General features: G+C 43.3%; 1 protein-coding gene and 1 non-coding gene across 2 annotated transcripts in view; both read right to left on the bottom strand.

Annotated features, from left to right (window-relative positions):
• Window positions 1-22654, bottom strand: part of LOC126335508 (reversion-inducing cysteine-rich protein with Kazal motifs) — a 310493-nt gene that overhangs the window by 146433 nt on the left and 141406 nt on the right. The window lies entirely within an intron of this gene.
• LOC126337429 (5S ribosomal RNA) lies at window positions 14134-14252 on the bottom strand. The gene has a single exon (XR_007565045.1). It is a non-coding gene; the product is annotated as a 5S ribosomal RNA (ribosomal RNA).

The following is a 22654-nucleotide window of genomic DNA, read 5'->3' as shown; positions in this document are numbered from 1 at the left end:
GACCGTCCATGCCACCAGATCTTAACCCTTGCGATTTCTGTCTGCGTGTTATCTGAAAGATTTTGTGTTCACTGCTCCAGTTACGTAGCTGAACTAAAGGCACGAATTGTGCAACGCATTCTGAACTTCATACACCGCTCTGTTGTGGAACATGCTGCTTCTTGATTTCACCTCGTGACAGAAAACAGTAGACAGAATACTGAACATGTTTCGTTCCGGTCTGACGACAGTTAGCAACCAATGGCGATTTGTTTTTTATGTTGCTTGACCCAGGACAACTAAACCCAAGGTCAAAATGGTTCAAATGGCTCTGAGCACTATGGGACTTAGCATCTGAGGTCATCAGTCTCCTAGAACTTAGAACTACTTAAACCTGACTAACCTAAGTACATCACAGACATCCATGCCCGAGACAGAATTCGAACCTGCGACCGTAGCGGTCGCGTGGTTCCAGACTGAAGCACCTAGAACCGTTCGGCCACACCAAATACAATGTCCTTTTGCTTTTTATGCTGTTTTTGGTATGAGGGCAACTATAAGCCAATTTTTCCCGTCCGATGTGGGGCGACGTTGTCGTGGTGGATGGGCTCACCTAACAGTGGCACAACTGTTGACTGCCAAACTTTTAGTCATACACATTGGACAATACGGACGGTGTAATGTGCTACTAAAACCACAGCCGTCACACTGCGATTCATCTCTAGTTTGAATCGCAGTGTGACGGCTGTGGTTTGAGTAACAGATTACACCGTCCGTTCTCGACTTTGTCCGCCCCCGGTAGCTGAGTGGTCAGCGCGACAGACTGTCAATCCAAAGAGCCCGGGTTCGATTCCCGGCTGGGTCGGAGATTTTCTCCTCTCAGGGGGACTAGGTGTTGTGTTGTCCTACTCATCATCATTTCATTCCCATCGAAAAGCAGGTGCCGAAGTGGCGTCAAATCGAAAGACTTGCACCAGGCGAACGGTCTATCCGACGAGAGGCCCTCGTCACACGACATTTCATTTCATCTCCAGTTTGTAGCCGATCTTTCTTACATTAAGACGCACACAGCGCCAATTTATGGTACGATTTTAGTTAATTTTTTCCCCATGACGTTGCCCTTGTGTCAATAATATGCTGTTCAAATTTCACGTCATCCTGAGCAGGAGTTCTCTTCCTACACCGTTTTGAAACGGGAACTTTGATGATGGACACCCTGTATATTAACGCTCATCATTATTAGCGTTGACAATTAAATATACAAACCTCCATTGTGAACAAATTTGATAAATTATGTACACAAACCTCCACTGTGAACAAGTCTGTCTATTAGTGAAAATTATCTAAATCCCTACTGTAGTTCCTAAGATTAGCCCGAACACACAGACAGAATCCGCTGCGGAGACTTTAATAATTACATCTGCATCTACATGGATACTCTGCAGATCACATTTAAGTGCCTGGCAGAGGGTTCATCGAACTGTAGACCGTGCTCTGTTTACTACAGCCATCACCATTTACGGACCTGAGAAAGATGAAAATTAGAGTTTAACGTCAGGTCTAGGACGGGAACAGTAGAAGAAGAGTAGAAGGTCGGGTTAGAGAAAAATGGGGAGGCAGAGCTATGTGATAAAAAGTATCCGGACACCCTCGAAAACATACGTTTTTGGTATTAGGTGCATTCTGCTACCACCTTCTGCGAGGTACTCCATATCAGTGAGCTCAGTAGTAATTAGACATCGTGAGAGAGCGGAATTTGGTGCTCCGCGGAACTCACTGACTTCGAAAGTGCTCAGGTGATTGGGTGTCACTTCTGCCATACGTCTGTGCGCGAGATTTCCACACTCCTAAACATCCCTAGGTCCACTGTTTCCGATTTGATAATGAAGTGAAAACGTGAAGGGAGACGTACAGCACAAAAGCGTACAGGCCGACCTCGTCTGTGGACTGACAGAGACTGCCGACAATTGAAGATTGTCGTAATGTGTAATAGGCAGGCATCTATCCAGACTATCACACCGGAATTCCAAACTGCATCACTCCAAGCACAGTGGAGCGTCGATTACCCAAAGTAATTGGGGGACATGGGTGTTCGGAAAACTGGTTTCTTCGGATAATCGAACTGTACATGTTTATTTGCCAAAAAGAAGTACTTTACAGTAAATTTGTCCATTAAAACAGGCGTCTCTTTTAGTATTACAAAGTAACATACAAAGGCAACTTCAGTAGGAATATATAGTATGTTGCACAATGTATTAAACAAAAATATATACATATTTCATGCATTTGCAGGAACAATACACACAGTATACAAAATTAACGTTTATTTTGGTCTGTCTAAGCAAGCCTACACGCTTACGAGCAGCTAAGTCGCGTACTTTTTTCACTACAGATATATGAGACTGGTCTCTTTCATCTTGGGTTTCAAACCATCGCAAGGCAGTATCTAAACAAGTGAACGCCTCAGAAGCTGTTGGTATACTTTCTTTAATCTTCACTTTCTGGAGCACTGATTGATGAGATGCTGGCGGCGTCATCTTTATCAGTGACGACGTTTACAATCTCGCTGTTCTGCATGATTTGGTGTCCTGGATCTGCATCATCGATATTCATCCATTCATGAACGCCTTCTTCATCACATTCGTGGCAATCTATTGCTTGGTTTGGGAGTGAGGGGGATGATGGACGGTAGGGTGGGAGAGTAACAGGTGCGAGCGAGTACACAGTTCCGTTAAGTGGTCGTTCGGTTGACCGACGTTCGGATAATCGGCGCTCTACTGTACTATGACAGATAGGCGGTACCTGAGAAAACTTGGATTTCATGGTCGAGCGGCTGTTCATAAGCTGCACATCATGCCGGTAAATGCCAAACGATGCCTCGCTTGCTGTATGGAGCGTAAACATTGGACGACTGAATAGTGGAAAAACGTTGTGTGGAGTGACAAATCAAGGTACACAATGTGGTGATCCGATGGCAGGGTGTGGGTATGGCGAATGCCCGGTGAACGACATCTGCCAGCGTGTGTAGTGCCAACAATAAAATTCGGAGGAGGTGGTGTTATAGTGTGGTCGTGTGTTTTTCGTAGCAGTATCGCAACACAGGCCTACATTTATGTTTTAAGCACCTTCTTACTTCCCACTGTTGAAGAGCAATTCGGGGATGTCAATTGCATCTTTCAAGACGATCGAGCACCTGCTCATAATGCACAGCCTGTGGCGGAGTGGTTACACTACAATAACACCCCTGTAATGGACAGGCCTGCACAGAGTCCTGACCTGAATCCTACAGAATACCTTTGGGATGTTTTGGAACGCCAACTTCGTGCCAGGCCTCACCTACCGACATTGATACCTCTCCTCAGTGCAGCACTTCGTGAAGAATGGGCTGCCAGTCTCCAAGGAACCTTTCCGCACCTGATTGAACGTATGCCTGCGGAAGAGGAAGCTGTCATCAAGGGTAAGGGTGGGCCAACACCATATTGAATTCCAGCATTACTGATGGAGGTCACCGCGAACTTGTAAGTCATTTTCAACCAGGTGTCCGGATACTTTTGATCACGTAGTGTAATTAGGCCGTGCCCTTCTAAAGGAATCATCTCTAAATCCATCTGAAGCGATCTAGGAATATCACGAAAAACCAGATCTGGATGACTGGACTGGTCTTCCTAGAACGAATCCAGTAGCGTCACGCTACATGGTAAGAGCGTCGGTACTTCTAAGTCCCTAATTCACGAAGAGGCAGCGGAGCAGTTTTCAAAAATAATTAACCAGGACAGCAGTTAAATAGTGGAAATAATCTGAAGCAATGCATGAACAACGGTAATGAGACAAAACTGACGGCAGAAAGGAGGAAAACAGCAATGAATATTGTTTAAGTGGATGGGCATATTAGAGGAAGAACATTATCTCCCTCCCCATTCTTCCTGTGTTGGCAGAGGCTACTCTTAGCTGATGTCGGTGAATAGGTCGCGATAAAATCGGAGACATAAAACTGTACCGGGTGTCGTAACACGGCCATTAAGAAGGTCGTAAAGCAACCTGGGTGTGTGTCTTCCATTCTGGCTTTCGCTGTTAACGAGACGATATACGTGGCGTCATTTTCTGTCCGTTACTTTACTCAGCAACTCAATCAACACACGTTTCATGTAACACTAGCCAGAAAATTTTTTCGGATAGGAATTTTACTGTCGTCTTAAACTGAGAAAACGCAACGCCCTCTTTCATATGGTACGTGTGTGTGTGTGTGTGTGAGAGAGAGAGAGAGAGAGAGAGAGAGAGAGAGAGTGCGTGCGTCAGCTAGTATGTGGTAAACCGTGCGCTAGCTTTGATGTACAAAGCTGAAAGACGAGAAAGAGGGGATCTACACTTGTCGCCCCAAAAGAACCATGACAGCAATCCTCTATGTCCTATGAAAACTCCGGGAAAGCTAAATCTGTATCGTCGGATGGGGATTCAAAACCATCTCATTTCGAACCAAGTTCACTGCCTTAATCAATGCGCAATTTAGGCATGAATAGTCAGAAATATACCTCGTGGAAATACTATAAAAACACTCCTTTCATCGGAAAATTGTAGCGAACAGTCTTGGAATTTCTGCTCGAAATGGTAGCTGACCGCCCAAAGTAAACTGTTAGAGTTACAGTTTTTAGAAGATGAATGAATAATTTCCTTTACAGAGAACAAAAGCTTGATACAGAGCGGTACTTCATTGAAATTACTATATGCTCTACTATTATTTATGTTTTTGTTAAGAATGTCTCGTTCACTTATCCATTTCTGAGTATACAGCGCTTAAAGAAGATCGAAACACGATCTTACCGCTGTACTAAACCTAATGCTTTGTCATGCATATTTCACATTTACCGAAAGAGATCGAAACATGAAGCTCACGCATGTATTAAACCTAATACTTTGTCATGAGTATTTACGTTTACAAAAAAACCGTTGCCAAGATATAACTAATACAATTTGGCTCCACAAGAGCTATGAAATAGGCTTTCTGTTTACGTGTATGGCGGAAAGGTGATTGCTTTATTGGTTCTCATCGAAACGGAACGAAAATCTTCGACTAGCAGATTTCTGTGCAGTAACATTAATACAACATTGAAACAAATTGTTAATATTATTTTATACATCGGTTATTAGCTGTTTACTGATTGCTGCACTTGAAGACAGTTAACGCAAAACATCTGTATCAGTATCGGAAAAGAGCTCTGCTTCTTCTAGCGAGAATAAAAACGGAAGATTATTAAAGTGTGTCAGTCGACTTCTGTGTCACGCAAACTGTTTAGACACCTGTGAAGAAAAACCAATAAATGTTAACATAGATGTAAGTTGCAGTGAAATCAAAAAGTTTCGTTGACGCTTATATTGTCTTTGTGTTATTCTTCTATAGTAAACAACCTATTACATTAAAGAGTGTTTACATTGAAATAAATGCAAAAGTAACAGGGACAGTAAATATTTCTACCAGAATGCAAACAGTGTGACATCTGTTTGTAAAAGTCTTCGTCAACAATACGAGATAGCTTCTAACAGTTGCAAATGGAAAGGGGAGTCATATTTATCAAACTGTTAACAAAGTCGTAGTTTTCTTACATTACGTTGACTGATAAAAATCGGCCATTCACTGGCATCTAGACAACTGCCCCAGGTACAGTGACATCAGAAGCGATGAGACTGCAGAGAGTGGTGAAAGTTTGTTCTTGGATCCCGAGACGACATTTAGCAAAGAAAAGAGAGGGAGGAGGCGAAATGCTTATGAATCATGTAGGACATGATGAGCTGATAAAGGATGTATCATGCGAACAAAAGATGATCTAGAAAGTGAGAAAGTGTACTGCTTTTAATAATTTTTAGAGACCTGTAGAATTTTGGGGGATTAAAAGTTTAGGTAACCTTGTAAAAGATAGGGCGTATGAAAGATTAACTGCTGCGGATAATGATGAATGAATGCGGCCCTCAACGCTTGGTTTGTTAATAGTTTAGGTCTTTTGCATGACGTTGATACTTAGAAGAGCTGACACACTCATTACGAGAGAAATCAGGTACTGTGTTGATATTTTATTCGCCTCAGTCGCACATTTTTGACTGGTTGACTAATTTCTATCACAATCGATCATCTTCAGATCTATGTAGTTCCGTAAGTGTTCTGATGCCTAGTTCGTGTACAGTCATTGATTGCTTATTCAAACACACTTGTCTGAAGGTAATCGAGGGTATTCAGAATTAGTCATATCTACAGTTACTACCCTTTACTGCTTCCTCCAGTACCACAGAAGTTACACCCTAATGTCTTAACAGGTCATATCGTCCTGTACCTTCTTATTGTCAGCGTTTCCCATAAATTCCTTCGTCGCCGATTCTGCGGAAAACTTCCTCATTCCTTACCATATCAGTGCACCTAATTTTCGACATTCTTCTGTTTTTTTATCTTCTGTTCCTGTTAGCCCACACACCATATCTTACTGCCATACAATCATGTGTTCCAAACACAGATTCCAGCAACACCTTCCTCAAATGCAGACCTATGTTTGATACTAGTAGCCTTCTCTTGGCCAGGAATTTCGTTTTTGCCACTGCTAGTCTGCTTTTTATGTCCTCTTTGATCCGACCGTCAGGGATTATTTTGCTGCCTAAGTAGCGGAATTCCTTAACTTCATCTACTGCTCCATCGCCAAACCTGTCATTAAGTTTCTCGCTGTTGCCATTTCTGCTAGTACTCATTATTTTCGTCTTTCTTCGATTTACTCTTAGACCATATTCTGTACACATTAGTCTGTTCAGTTGTTGCCATTTCTGCTAGTACTCATTACTTTCGTCTTTCTTCGATTTACTCTTAGTCCATATTCTGTACACATCAGTCTGTTCAGTTTATTCAGCAAATCATGTAATTCTTCTTCACTTTCACTCAGGATAGCAATGTCATCAGCGAATCGTACCATTGATGTCCTTTCACCTTGAATGTTAACTCCACTGTTGAATATTTCTTTTATTTTCATCATTGGTTCTTCTATGTACAGATCGAACAGTAGGGCCCAAAGACTACCTCCATGTTTCGCGCCCTTCTTAATGCGAGCGCTTCGCTGTCTTCCACGCTAATTGTTCCCTCTTTGTTCTAGTGCATATTGTGTATTACCCGTCTTTCCCTGTAGCTTATCATTATTTCTCTTGTCGAATAGGTCTTGATTTTTCTTAAGCCTTGAAACTTCCTGGCAGATTAAAACTGTGTGCCGGACCGAGACTCGAACTCGTAACCTTCGCCTTTCGCGGGCAAGTGCTCTACCATCTGAGCTACCCAAGCACGACTCACGCCCCCTCCTCACAGCTTTACTTCTGCCAGTACCTCGTCTCCTACTTTGCAAACTTCCAGCAGGAAAACTTCTGTAAAGTTTGGAAAGTAGGAGACGAGGTACTGGCAGAAGTAAAGCTGTGAGGACGGGCGTGAGTTGTGCTCGGGTAGATCAGTTGGTAGAGCACTTGGCCGCGAAAAGGCAAAGGTCCCGAGTTCGAGTCTCGGTGCGGCACGCAGTTTTAACCTGCTAGAAAGTTTCATATCAGCGCACACTCCGCTGCAGAGTGAAAATCTCATTCTGGTTTCTTGAGTCTTGCTTGCACTATCAGTCGCTGCGTTACAATTGCCTCTCTAGTGTCTTCAATTTTCCTAAAACCGAACTGGCCGTCATATAGCAGATCCTCAGTTTTCTTAGTCAACGACATAGTGCTCCAGATGGGAAGCAAGGAGTTAAAATACGGATAGCAGTGGGTGATTCGTCCCAGAATATTTTCTTGGAGAGACCTCAATGACACCAAGAGGTGAAGTGGTAGAGACGAAACTGACTATATATCTAAGGCGCGGGATAGAGGGCGACCTATGCACAGAATACATTTTCAGAATTGTAGAGTTTCATTTGAAGCCTACATTAATAATGGGCTTGTCTACTTCTGAATGGGTCTGGTGAGACGTCCGCTTTGACGGAGCAGTATTAATGCTGAGTTGGACAGCACATTCCAGGCAGTGACCTTCCTTTCTCCCGGAAGGCGTTTCGCGAAATGTTTTGGTGTTAGCCTCGGTACGGGGCAAGGTTGCGTGGTGGCGGGAAGATGGGGGGGGGGGAGGGGGAGGGGTGGTATCGGCGGGGTCGGATTCCTGGGGCCCGCGGCGTGACGGCGTGCGGTCCTGCGATAAGAGGGCACCGCCGCCAGCACCAACACCAGCACTGCGTCCCGGGCCGCCGCCGTCCTGTGGCGGCAGGAAGAGGCCGCGATAAGGAGCAGCACCAGCGAGGCCTGCACTGCCAACATCGCTAACGGTCGTCACTCTTTACTGGTGACGCTCGCTTCCATTCTGGAACTGTTATGGGTCTCTTCTTGTGCGGTGTTAGTGTGGCTTAAATGCTGTCGTATATCAATGAGTGGCATGCAGGATACACTCTGAGAATATATATATATATATGGCTATGAGCACTATGCGAATTAACATCTATGGTCATCAGTCGCCTAGAACTTAGAACTAAACCTAACTAACCTATGGACAGCACACAACATCCAGTCATCACGAGGCAGAGAAAATCCCTGATATATATATATATATATATATATATATATATATATATATATATATATATATATATATATGGTGTTACAAAAAGGTACGGCCAAACTTTCAGGAAACATTCCTCACACACAAAGAAAGAAAATATGTTGTGGACATGTGTCCGGAAACGCTTACTTTCCAAGTTAGAGCTCATTTTATTACTTCTCTACAAATCACATTAATCATGGAATGGAAACACACAGCAACAGAACTTACGAGCGTGACTTCAAACACTTTGTCACAGGAAATGTTCAAAATGTCCCCCGTTAGCGAGGATACGTGCATCCACCCTCCGTCGCATGGAATCCCTGATGTGCTGATGCAGCCCTGGAGAATGGCGTATTGTGCACAGCCGTCCACAATACGAGCACGAAGAGTCTCTACATTTGGTACCGAAGTTGCGAAGACAAGAGCTTTCAAATGCCCCCATAAATGAAAGTGTGGTGTGTGTACTGTAAGACCTTCGGTACAGACGCCATCAGATTATTTGACTTGTCGCTCTAACGAAGTAGGCGAGTGTCAGCAAAATGTCTCGTTGTCTTATCGTGGCGTGTTTATCTTCTGCCGTTAGGTGAGACGATAGAAATGCCACTTCCACGTTTAAAGTAGCAGATTGACGGTGACCAACTTTAAACGGAACTTCATTAATTTTCAAACACATTTATTAAAATAATAACAAGCATAAAAATAACTTAACTTGGTTCTGGATGCTATTTACAATTGACATTCTGAAGCTCCTTTGGTCTTGGTACGTTAATCTTATTCTCACATACTTCTGATATTTGACAAAGTGTCTATTCATTTATCTTCATGGCTATGTACAGGAATATGATAAACTTAGGCACAGACTGAAACTTGACTATAGACTGGTACAGACTAATGCAGACTGGTACAGACTGGTGCAGACTGACTAATCGGAGGTCTGTACACTCGTTATGATACTTCGCCCGTTCAGGTATCAATGCGCGAGTGTGATCCGCGAGGAGAAAAGGTTCTACGTTAGCAGCAATCTCATTGGCTGCGTTACATATTAATAAGCGGTTCGGCGGAAGCAGAATTCCGTCCGTCTCTAAGACAGCGCCATCTCGTAGTGCGGAGACGGACGAGCGCTGCGCCTGCGCTGTTGTGCTTAGCGGCGCGCGCTCTAGTGGGAAAGTTGTGTACGCGCTGAGTACGCGGAACTATGTACACAACAGAAAGTCAAGAGGGTTGACGTCAGGAGAGCCTGGAGGCAATGGAATTAGTCCGCCTCTACCAATCCATCGGTTACCGAATCTGTTGTTGAGAAGCGCATGAACACTTCGACTGAAATGTGCAGGAGCTCCATCGTGCATGAACCACATATTGGGTCGCACTTGTAAAGGCACATGTTCTAGCAGCACAGGTAGAGTATCCTGTATGAAATCATGGCGGTGAATCGAGGAAGCACAGTACCTACTGACGAAACTGACGTGAGTTCTAACATGGAAATTAAGCGTTTCCGGACACATGTCCACATAGCATCTTTTCTTTATTCGTGTGTGAGGAATGTTTCCTGAAAGTCTGGCTGTACCTTTTTGTAACACTCTGTATATGCCACTGGAAAGAAAGCATGGTATCTGGTAAAATGCTAAGTATCCTCTGCCGTGCACTTGGCAATGGTTTTCACAGTACGTGTGGAAGTGTAGATGAAGAAGTGGGGGCCTGTCGCTACTGTGAGACTGTGCAAAACCAGTATAGTCTGTCTGTAAATTCAAGAGCAAGTAGCGCTTTTGATGGGGGAAGAACGCTGCCACCGGCCTACAGGGGCACCCAAAATCTGTTGCCCGTTAGCTCTCTAGAGGTGTAGATCGGCGTGCAGTGATATACGTCGTTTCTGTTCATATGATCTTAGTTGCCAGTGTCAGACAGTTAACTTTGTATACTTACCGATATACTTCGATTTCCATAAGTGATAGATTATCGTCTAGCATTGCAAGAAAATTTGCAGAATACGAGGAAGACGAGGTATTTACAAAGTAACGAGCGTTCGATCGTCTCTAATGTTATTACGTCGTACATTAAAGAGGCGACCCAAAAAGAACTGTTGGCTAATATTACCAGTGACAATAAAAGGCCTGCAATTTATGCAAACGTCAGCCTCGTTCAATAGGACTCATAAATAAGGAACGCGAAAATAAACCGCATCGTTTAGTGGAATCGTCACGAAGGATAACTAATAATAATCTTGGGAGGAAACCGATCGTTATAGACAGTTTCAAAATCACGTAAAACCTTTGATGCTCATGGAACACTAAATCTCCATCTCGGTCACTATTCACCTGATTCTGAGACATATTGCTTGAAATTTGTGCGCAATAGTTATTCTAAACACTGCTGAAATTTTTTTCGAAACTTGCACATCAATTCTGGATTTTTAAGCAACAAGCTTGACATACGACGTGCGTTCACGTATTAATTTTGATTTTTTTGTAAGAAATTTATTTTTTTGATAAACAGCAATGCTATCCTCTTCAAAATATTCCCCATTACATACTATACACTTGTGCCAGTGCTTTTTACAATTCCCGAAGTTCTTTAGGAACTGTTTCTTCGGGGTAGTTTACAGGTCTCTTAACTGTGCATTTTTAATCTCATCCATGTTTGTAATACCGCTGTCCTTTAAGGACTTCTTTGAAATGTTTATACCAATTGTATGCCCTTGGTTCACTTATAACAGGCTCACCAAAAGCAATGTTTAACATTTCGTACACTTCATTCCATTCCTATAACAAAATTTGATACAGATTCTCTAATTTATTTTTATACAAAACAAATAATCGTTGATGCTACCAAAATACATGTAACCTTTTTGACAGCTAACAACAGAGTAAATACCCAATACGCATAACATTGGACACACAGTTTTGAAACATGTTTACGAAGACAGTGATAAAAAAGTTGTGCAAATCGGAATAATACAACACACAAAATTATAAATTTCTGCTTACTTTTTAAACACTCTTCGTGCTACAAAAATTGTTAAGTTTCAATGCAGTCCTTCAGAGAAGACTTCTAACTTTATTACAAACACTAAGTAAGACCAAGCCTCAGATTCTACAGATTGGTTGCATTATATGCGTTTCGTTGAACTAATAGCAAGAGAGGAACATACAATACATTCACATGAACTTCCATTCTTATCTTAATATTATTTACTCTATAGTGTTGTGTTTCAGAAGAAGGTATCGTTTTTCGTATTCCTTATGGTCTTAATACATTTGTCTAAAAATGAACGCAGCCGAGACGTATCTGTACACGGCATCGTCACAGATTTAAAGCGAGCGGTACTGTGTTGTGAAACAACCTATAGAAGCGCCTTGTGACGTAGCTGGGTTGGCAGAGTGGAGACTCGCGAGCTCGCTCTTCAGTTTATCGACAGACTTCACTGGCGAGTTGTCATCAAGCCAGTGGTGATTGTAGTTTTACTTGCGAATTCATTTTTGCCAGTCTGTCATTTTTCATCCGCTGGACATGTCCGACCCATCTGAGTTGATGCCCAATGATAAGAGCTTCCATGCATTACCCATCGTTATTTAACTCAACCAAATAGTTTCGTATGTGGACACATGCATGGGGTAGACATCCGTGGTAGACTTGGTAAGGTTGGTAATAGCTGACGTCAGAGGTTTTCCGGCCATGTTAACGGACTGCACGCACACCACAATACTAATCTCCTCCTCCTCGAGTCTGCCGAGGCGCATCGTGGTTTGGCCAGCGACTAGCGGGGTGCTGGTGGCGCTCTTGAGCAGGACACTCGCCACGGCCGGAGTAGCAGGCGGCCCGGCTGCAGCTGCAGCTAATGGGAGGCGGCTGGCGCCGGCTGACATGTTAGCGAGGGTCGCCCGGCCCGCCGGGGTTAAGTGGGCCGACAGCAGGGCCACGACAAGTAGGCCGCACCAGCGCCACTGCCACGCAGCGGCACGGCTCAGAACACAGCACACTGCCGGCTCCCGCGGCAGCTCACCGCCACGGTTCGTACACATCTTGTGCTGTGCTAACTCCGCCCGTCAGGCGCGGATTCAGGGATGGGAGGGGGGACGCAAGGAGGGGAAGGTGGCATGACCCCCCACTGCCACACACCGTCAGGTGGCTTGCGGAGTATGGATGTAGATGTAGATGTAGAATAGAAATTTTTACGTATGTTTGTATCAGTTCGCAAATTTCTCAGCTTAATTTGGAGAATAAAGTTACATCACCGACAATTGCGTGAATACTACATCGTCGTCGTCGTCGGCTGATACTCGTATCCGAGTTTTCATTTCTCTCCTGAGATTTCCTTTGTCACGGTTCAGGCGTGGAAGTGTCGTCGATGGCTTAGCAATCCAATCCTAGCGTGGAACAGGTGCCCCAGACATTACGGCTGATGGAAGGCGGAGGACGTGGCTGAGCCTGGAGGAGTTTACGTCTCTGGCGTTTGTCATTCTCCATTCTTCGTCGTTCCGGCTCCAAGTTTTGAAGAGCACTTGAGGTAGCTGAGCACCAGCGACTTTGGTCTTCTGCTATTGTGGACCAGTTACTCGGATCGATGTTCAAGTTTTTCAGATTTTTCTTGTACTGATCCTTATAACGTTTGAGAGGGGCACCTCGTGGCCTTTTACCTGTGCTCACTTCGCTGTACAGCATTTCGAGTGGAAGTCTGTCATTTTTCATCCGCTGGACATGTCCGACCCACCTGAGTCGATGCCCAATGATAAGAGCTTCCACGCTATGCATTTTTGCTTTCTCTAGAACAGCCGTGTTGGATATGAACTCATCCCACTTCAGGTTCATGATATATCTTAGCTTCCGTTGGTTGAAGCGTTCTAGTTTCTTCAGATCGCAGCGATATAACGTCCAGGTTTCGCAAACATATAGCAGGGTGGAAATGACTACAGCTTTGTACACCATCAGTTTGGTGTACAGCGTTAGGTCTTTATTCAGGAAGACACGCTTTGTAAGACGTCCAAATGCTACATGGGCAGCACGTAATCTATTCTCCACATCTTTTCCAGATGAGCAGTTAGATGACAGTATGCTTCCCAGGTAGAGGAAATGGTCCACTTGTTCCAAGGGTGTATCATAAACGGAGGAGCCAGGAGTTGTCTGCGCCATCACCTTTGGAATATTGATGGAGAGACCAAATCGTTCGTACGCCCTGCTGAAGGAATCAACTGACAGCTGCAAATCTGCAGGTGAATGTGCTACATAATTATGAGCTATACCATCCAGTTCCTTCCCGGGAAGTTTGCTCGGGAACGTATGCCAGCGGCTTGCTTTCAGCCGTTCGCAGTACCAGCACAGCAAGCCCGTTTTGGTTATTGTTACAAGGCCAGATCAGTCAATCATCCAGACTGTTGCCCTTGCAACTACTGAAAAGGCTGCTGCCCCTCTTCAGGAACCACACGTTTGTCTGGCCTCTCAACAGATACACCCCCCCCCCCCCCCCCCCCCCCCGTTGTGGTTGCACCTACAGTGCGGCCATATGTATCTCTCAGGCACGCAAGCCTCCCCACCAACGCCAACGTCCATGGTTCATGGGGGTAAGAAAAATGAGAGGGAGCCAACAGCACCCGGTGTTCCCAGGCGGTCACCCATCCAGGTACTAACCGGGCCCGATGTTGCTTAACTTCGGTGAGCGGACGAGAACCTGTATACTCAACATGGTATGGCCGTTGGCATACTGTTACCTACATCCTTTGTTTTCGGATTGGATTTCCTTAGGATTTTTCCAATGAATCTCAGTCTGGCATCTGCTTTACCGACGATTAACTTTATATGATCATTCCATTTTAAATCATTCCTAATGCTTACTCCCAGATTATTTATGGAATCTAGTGCTTCCAGTCGCTGACCTGATATATTGTAGCTAAATGATAAAGGATCTTTCTTTCTATATATTCGCATCACATTACACTTGTCTACATTGAGATTCAATTGCCACTCCCTGCACCATGCGTCAATTCGTTGCAGATCCTCCTGCACTTCAGTACAATTTTCCATTGTTACAACCTCTCGATATACGACAGCATCATCCGCAAAAAGCCTCAGTGGACTTTCGCTGTTATCCACCAGGTCATTTATGTACATTATGAATAGCAACGGTCCTACGACACTCCCCCGCGGCACACCTTACATCACTCTTACTTCGGAAGACTTCTCTCTATGGAGAATGACTTGCTGCCTTCTGTAATCTAGGAACTCTTCAATCCAGTCACACAATTGGTCTGATAGTCCATACGCTCTTACTTTGTTCATTAAATGACTGTGGAAAACTGTATCGAACGCCTTGCGGAAGTCAAGAAAAACGGCATCTACTTGGGAAACCGTGTCTATGGCCCTCTGAGTCTCGTGGACGAATAGCGCGAGCTGGATTTCACACGATCGTCTTTTTCGAAGCCCGTGCTGATTCCTACAGAGTAGATTTCTAGTCTCCAGAAAAGTCATTATACTCGAACATAATACGTGTTCCAAAATTCTACAACTGATCGACGTTAGAGATATAGGTCTATAGTTGAGAAGGGGGATGACCTGCGCCCTTTTCCAATTCTTTGGAACGCTACACTCTTCTAGAGAGCTACGGTACACCGCTGCAAGAAAGGGGGCATTTTCACGTAATATGTGACACGTGTCTTTGGAAGACAGGTATATGTCTCTTGAAACCTAGGTAAATGTTTGAATAACGTTTTGACGTGCAAGTGGCTGGCTGTTTGATTCCCATTCTATCCATAATGGATTAATATTAAATTGGAAATTAAGAAACTTTGAATATAAAGGGTGTTACAAAAAGGTACGGCCAAACTTTCAGGAAACATTCCTCACACACAAATAAGGAAAAGATGTTATGTGGACATGTGTCCGGAAACGCTTAATTTCCATGTTAGAGCTCATTTTAGTTTCGTCAGTATGTACTGTACTTCCTCGATTCACCGCCAGTTGGCCCAATTGAAGGAACGTAATGTTAACTTCGGTGCTTATGTTGACATGCGATTCATTGCTCTACAGTACTAGCATCAAGCACATCAGTACGTAGCATCAACAGGTTACTGTTCATCACGAACGTGGTTTTGCAGTCAGTGCAATGTTTACAAATGCGGAGTTGGCAGATGCCCATTTGATGTATGGATTAACACGGGGCAACAGCCGTGGCGCGGTAAGTTTGCATCGAGACAGATTTCCAGAACGAAGGTGTCCCGACAAGAAAACGTTCGAAGCAAATTGATCGGCGTCTTAGGGAGCTCGGAACATTGCAGGCTATGACTCTCGGCTGGTGAAGACCTAGAACGACGAGGACACCTGCAATGGACGAGGCAATTCTTCGTGCAGTTGACGATAACCCTAATGTCAGTGTCAGAGAAGCTGCTGCTGTACAAGGTAACGTTGACCACGTCACTATATGAAGAGTGCTACGGGAGAACCAGTCGGGTCCGTACCATGTACAGCGTGTGCAGGCAGTATCAGCAGCTGATTGGCCTCCACGGGTACACTTCTGCGAATTGTTCATCCAACAATGTGTCAATGCTCATTTCAGTGCAAATGTTCTCTTTACGGACGAGGCTACATTCCAACGTGATCAAGTTGTAAATTTTCACAATCAACATGTGTGGGCTGACGAGAATCCGCACGGAATTGTGCAATCACGTCATCAACACAGATTTTCTGTGAACGTTTGGGCAGACATTGTTGGTGATGTCTTGATTGGGCCCCATGTTCTTCCACCTAAGTTCAATGGAGCACGTTATGATGATTTCATACGGGATACTCTACTTGTGCTGCTAAAACATGTGTCTTTACGAGTACGACACAACATGTGGCTCATGCACGATGGAGCTTCTGCACATTTCAGTCGAAGTGTTCGTATGCTTCTCAACGACAGATTCGGTGACCGATGGATTGGTAGAGGCGGACCAATTCCATGGCATCCACGCTCTCCTGACCTAACCCTCTTGACGTTCATTTATGGAGGCATTTGAAAGCTCTTGTCTACTCAAACCTGTTACCAAATGTAGACACTCCTCGTGCTCGTCTTGTGGACGGCTGTGATACAATACGCCATTCTCCAGGGCTGCATCAGCGCATCAGGGATTCTATGCGACGGAGGGTGGTTGCATGTATCCTCGCTAACGGAGGACATTTTGAACATTTCCTGTAACAAAGTGTTTGAAGTCACGCTGATACGTTCTGTTGCTGTGTGTTTCCATTCCATGATTAATGTTATTTGAAGGTAAGTAATAAAATGAGCTCTGACATGGAAAGTAAGCGTTTCCGGACACATGTCCACATAACTTATTTTCTTTCTTTGTGTGTGAGGAATGTTTCCTGAAAGTTTGGCTGTACCTTTTTGTAACACCCTGTAGATCATTCTTGTATATCAGAATAAACAAAAATAAAATTGGACCGAAACATCTAACAAACAAGCTCGTGTCGTCTCTTCCACTTTATCGGAGTATTTTAAACCAGAGCCTCCCTACCACACACGAGCATTGACAGCTCGTAACAACCCCTGGAGAGGTGTAGCCCATGTGCCGTTACACTGCTGCTGGGGAGGGCGGTCTTTTCGGAAGCTCTTTCGTGCAGCCGCCTCGTCGCAGCTTCTATAAGGCAGAGGGGCCGGACACACAATGGCGAGCGGTAATCCGCGGCCCGCGGCCGGCTGCAGGCGTTCTTTCACGCAATTTACCCCAACAAACCGGCCAGTTGTGCGCTTCCGTAGCCGCCCCTTCCCCGCCTCGCCTTGGACTGCCCCCTTTTTTTGTGTCGCTGGCGACATCCGACACCAAACGAGTGTTCGGCGAGCCCGAGTCGTGTGACAGCGGCACGGGGGCTGCGCGTCCCACCGGAAAATTTTACACCAGTCCCACGTCTGTCTGCCTGCCTTCCTCCCCGCCCTTACGAAGTTGCCTCCTTAAGGCTAAGATACGGCTCACGCAAAAAACTCAACCGAAGCGGAAACACACACAACTCCTTGTGAACAGATTTTATAGGCTTAACGCCTTCTGTTGCCCTTACCTAGGGTGAAAGAAACATGCTAAACATATCAAGGATAACAGTATTGAGGAAGGGAAATGGTTGAAATAGAGTGGGGAGTGCTATACTGAGAGAAGAATATGACGGGGCCCTAGAACTCTTACATAGAAACGAAAGCACCTGGGGTTGGTTACACTTCCTCAGAATTGTTAAGATCCTTGGAAGAAACAGCCATGACGGATTTGTTATTTCATTAATCTGTGTTCACCCACTGTAAGGAAAACTGCTGTCAATAGCGGTAAGACATTTCCAGGGACAGATGTGAACACTGACCACAATATAGTGGTTATGAACTGTAGATTAAAACTGAAGAAACTGCAAAAAAGTGGGAATTTAAGGTGATGGGACCTGCATAAACTAACTAAACCAGAGGTTGTACAGAGTTCAGGGAGAGCATAAGGGAACAATTGACAAAAATGGGGGAAAGAAATACCGTAGAAGAAGAATGGGTAGCTCTGAGGGATGAAGTAGTGAAGGCAGCAGAGGATCAAGTAGGTAAAAAGAAGAGGGCTAGTAGAAATCTTTGGGTGACAGAAGAAATACTGAATTTAATTGATGAAAGGAGAAAATATAAAAATGCAGTAAATGAAGCAGGCAAAAAGGAATACGAACGTCTCAAAAATGAGATCGACAGGAAGTGCAAAGTGGCTAAGCAGGGATGGCTAGAGTACAAATGTAAGGATGTAGAGGCGTATCTCACTAGGGGTAAGATAGGTGCTGCCTACAGGAAAATTAAAGAGACCTTTGGAGAAAAGAGAACCACTTGTATGAACATCAAGAGCTCAGATGGAAACCCAGTTCTAAGCAAAGAAGGGAAAACAGAAAGGTGGAAGGAGTATATAGATGGTCTATACAAGGGCGATGTACTTGAGGACAATATTATGGAGATGGAAGAGGAGATAGATGAAGATGAAATGGGAGATATGATACTGCGTGAAGAGTTTGACAGAGCACTGAAAGACCCTGACGGCCTTGGGAGAGCCAGTCCTGACAAAACTCTACCATCTGGTGAGCAAGATGTATGAGATAGGCGAAATACCCTCAAGCTTCAAGAGGAATAGAATAATTCCAATCCCAAAGAAAGTAGATGTGGACAGATGTGAAAATTACCGAACTATCAGTTTAATAAGTCACAGCTGCAAAATACTGACACAAATTCTTTATAGACGAATGGAAAAACTGATGGAAGCCGACCTCGAGGAAGATCAGTTCAGATTCCGTAGAAATATTGGAACACGTGAGGCAATACTGACCTTACGACTTATCTTAGAAGAAAGATTAATGAAAGGCAAATCTACGTTTTTAGTATTTGTAGACTCACGGAAAGCTTTCGACAATGTTAACTGGAATACACTCTTTCAAATTCTAAAGGTGGCAGGGGTAAAATACAGAGAGCGAAAGGCTATTTACAATTTCTACAGAAACTAGATGGCAGTTACAAGAGTCGAGGGGCATGAAAGGGAAGTAGTGGTTGGGAAAGGAGTGAGACAGTGTTGTAGCCTTTCCCCGATGTTATTCAATCTGTATAGTGAGCAAGCAATAAAGGAAACAAAAGAAAATTCGGAGTAGGTATTAAAATCCATGGAGAAGAAATACAAACTTTGAGGTTCGCCGATGACATTGTAATTCTGTCAGAAACAGCAAAAGGACTTGGAAAAGCAGTTGACTGGAATGAACAGTGTCTTGAAAGGACAATATAAGATGAACATCAACAAAAGCAAAACAAGGATAATGGAATGTAGTCGAATTAAGTCGTGTGATGCTGAGGGAATGAGATTAGTAAATGAGACACTTAAAGTAGTATAGGAGTTTTGCTATTTGGGGAGCAAAATAACTGATGATGGTCGAAGTAGAGAGGCTATAAAATGTAGACTGGCAATGGCAAGGAAAGCGTTTCTGAAGAACAGAAATGTGTTAACATCGAGTATTGATTTAAGTGTTAGGACGTCGTTTCTGTAAGTATTTGTATGGAGTGTAGCGATGAATGGAAGTGAAACATGACGATAAATAGTTTGGACAAGAAGAGAATAGAAGCTTTCGAAATGCGGTGCTGCAGAAGAATGCTGAAGATTATATAGGTAGATCATATAACTAATGGTGAAGTATTGAATAGAATTGGGGAGAAGAGGAGTTTGTGGCACAACTTGACAAGAAGAGGGGACCGATTAGTAGTGCATGTTCTGAGGCATCAAGGGATCACCAATTTAGCATTCGAGGGCAGCGTGGAAGGTAAAAATCGTAGAGGGAGACCAAGAGATGAATACACTAAGCAGACTCAGAAGGATGTAGGTTGCAGTAAGTACTGACAGATGAAGAAGCTTGCACAGGATAGGATTGCATGGAGAGCTGCATCAAACCAGTCTCAGAACTGAAGACCACAACAACATCAAAAACAACAAACTGGTTATGTTTCACATTTCTGCTTGTTACTGTTTTAGTGGCTAGTATGATTAGTTATTTATTGCGTATATTTATTTAGTCGTTAATTACTTTCTGTTTCATGGTAAGGTCTCTTTGTACACGGAAGTTTTTGTGTAATGTCAGGAGTTGTTTTGTTTTATAATTGTTCACTCTAATAATTTACATGTCCCGTTCATTGCGGATGTTCCATGTCCATGTTTTATCACATATTAATCAAACGTAGAATGGCTATTTTTATGTTTCCTGTTTCTTATATGTTCTTTATACCTCGTTTTGAAATTCGTGCCTCTCATTCCCAGAGACACTGATACACATTCCCGACGTTTTAAATGGTGTATAGTTGCTCCTTGGTATTTATCTGGTCTGTGTATTGTTGTTTGTAAATGTGACTGGAGCGTGTTCCTTGTTCTGCGTGCACGGCGTGCACACACTTTATTCAACATGTAAACGTCACGACAGATTTTTGGATTTAGGTGATGAAGTGTTCGATAAGCCTGCCATCTGCGTACAACTGCCCATTTACGTAACGTTTCTGACATATGTTAGATGTTCTCATTTTCGATTAAGCTTAATTCTTATTCAAATGTTCAAATGCGTGTGACACCTTATGGGACTTAACTGCTAAGGTCATCACTCCCTAAGCTTACACACTATTTAACCTAAATTATCCTAAGGCCAAACACACACACTCATGTCCGAGGGAGGACTCGATCCCCCGCCGGGACCAGCCGCACAGTCCATGACTGCAGCGTCTGAGACCGCTCGGCTAATCCCGCGCGGCTTGTGGGGATCTGTGGTGTTTGTGTGCTCTGCTTGTTTTAATTTTTCATTAGTTGTTTTGATTTTGTGGTTGAGCCTTCCTTTTATATGGGTGTTATAAAATTGTCCGTAGCAATTAGTTTTATTGTTTGTAGTTCCTGAGTAGGATTTTAGTTAGAGCCGCTAATTTTTCATTTTGTGATTGTTTCGATGTTGAATGTATAATTGTGTTGTGGCTGTTGGCTTTATAAAAATGTCAAATGTGTGTTTACTGCTGTGTCTGTCGTTATATGCAAGAAATGTGTTTGCTTTTGTGTTTCTTTTTTCATAGTGAATTAAATGTTCCTATGTGTACTGTATATACCTGGGAGAAGTTAATCTTTTTTCTTTGTTCATTCATCTACCGTACAGATTATATCTTTCACATGACTGAACCAGAAAACAATTTTGTATCTTTTCTTTATGATGACTGTATCAAAGATTGCGTTTCTATATGATTGATGAATTCTTTTGCCAATATTTTTGTAAGTAAAATTCCCTTTCAGTCCAGAACCAGATTTATGATGTGATTACTTCAAGGTTTTAGTTTATTTCACTAATATTATCTGCATGTATTTTGTTCTGTGTTAGTAGATTTTCTTCAGTTAATTTTATTGTGTCTGTGGTGGGTATTGAGATGAATATGCTCTCTGTGTCAAAGAAATGAGTGATGCTGTTTGTAAAGTATGTAAGTTTTTTATTAGTTTTATGAGTTCACTTGTGTTTTTTACTGTTCTACAGTTCTTCATTTCATACTGTTGCATTATGATTTTGTTCATCTGTTTGTCCAAAACGTTTGATGGTGCATTCATGAAATTAATACCAGGTCTCAATTGAATAAGTGACTTACGACCTTTTGGTTGGCGTGAGAGCACTGGTGCCCTTAGTTTCTTCTGTATTATGCATTACTTTTGCTTATCTGGGAGTATATGACTAATGTTTTTGAGGCTGTTTTCTACATGCGTCGGTAAATGTGCCATTGGACCATATTTCAGTTTTGTGATATTTCTAGAGAAGATGAAATCTTTGGTTCTTTTCTGTATGTGGTTCTTTTGTTCACTAGTGTACTTTTTCTTTTAACAGTTCTTGTGACTGTGATGTTACTAGAGTGCTGTTTTCTGTTTGAAGTTTCCCGTTTTGCTCTTTCTGTGACATAGTCATTATGTTGTTTTTTTTTCATTTTTTTCTACACCAGTTATCTTTATAGCCCAATGTTTATACTGTTATTTACTTGTTTCTGTTACTTTGTTAAGATACTTTCTCTTTCTACAATCAGATTTTCGATGTAGTGGTTGTCTATCTTTGTGCTGAAGTTGTATTTGAGCTAGTTTTGTAATAGCTGTGTTTCTTTCACCGTTCTGTGTTTGTGAGGTTTAGTAGCTCTAGATCGATTTTGCGTTTTCCTTCCTTTTTTTCTCTTTTTAGTGAGTGTTTTATTTTATCATGTGTCTTTGTTCTGTGTACATTGCACTGTTCATGCTGTAATTTGACCAACGTAATACTGTGGATAACGGGATGACGACAGGACACACCTTAAAATAAGCGTGCCAAATAAGCTAATAACCATGCCAAGTCTTGAGATAGCGATAAGTACATGTCATTAACTCGTTCACTAATGCCACAGGACACTACAGTCAGCAACCATTCAGTGCTGAAAATTTAAGCCGGCCGCGGTGGCCGAGCGGTTCTAGGCGCTTCAGTCCGGAACGGCGTGACTGCTACGATAGCAGGTTCGAATCCTTCCTCGGGCATGGATGTGTGTGATGTCCTTAGGTTAGTTAGGTTTAATTAGTTCTAAGTTCTAGGGGACTGATGACCTCAGATGTTAAGTCCCAT

This window comes from Schistocerca gregaria, chromosome 2 (assembly GCF_023897955.1).
Source record: "Schistocerca gregaria isolate iqSchGreg1 chromosome 2, iqSchGreg1.2, whole genome shotgun sequence".
NCBI lineage: Eukaryota > Metazoa > Arthropoda > Insecta > Orthoptera > Acrididae > Schistocerca > Schistocerca gregaria.
Note: the sequence above shows the minus strand (reverse complement) of the source record. Positions and strands in the feature narration are given on the sequence as shown.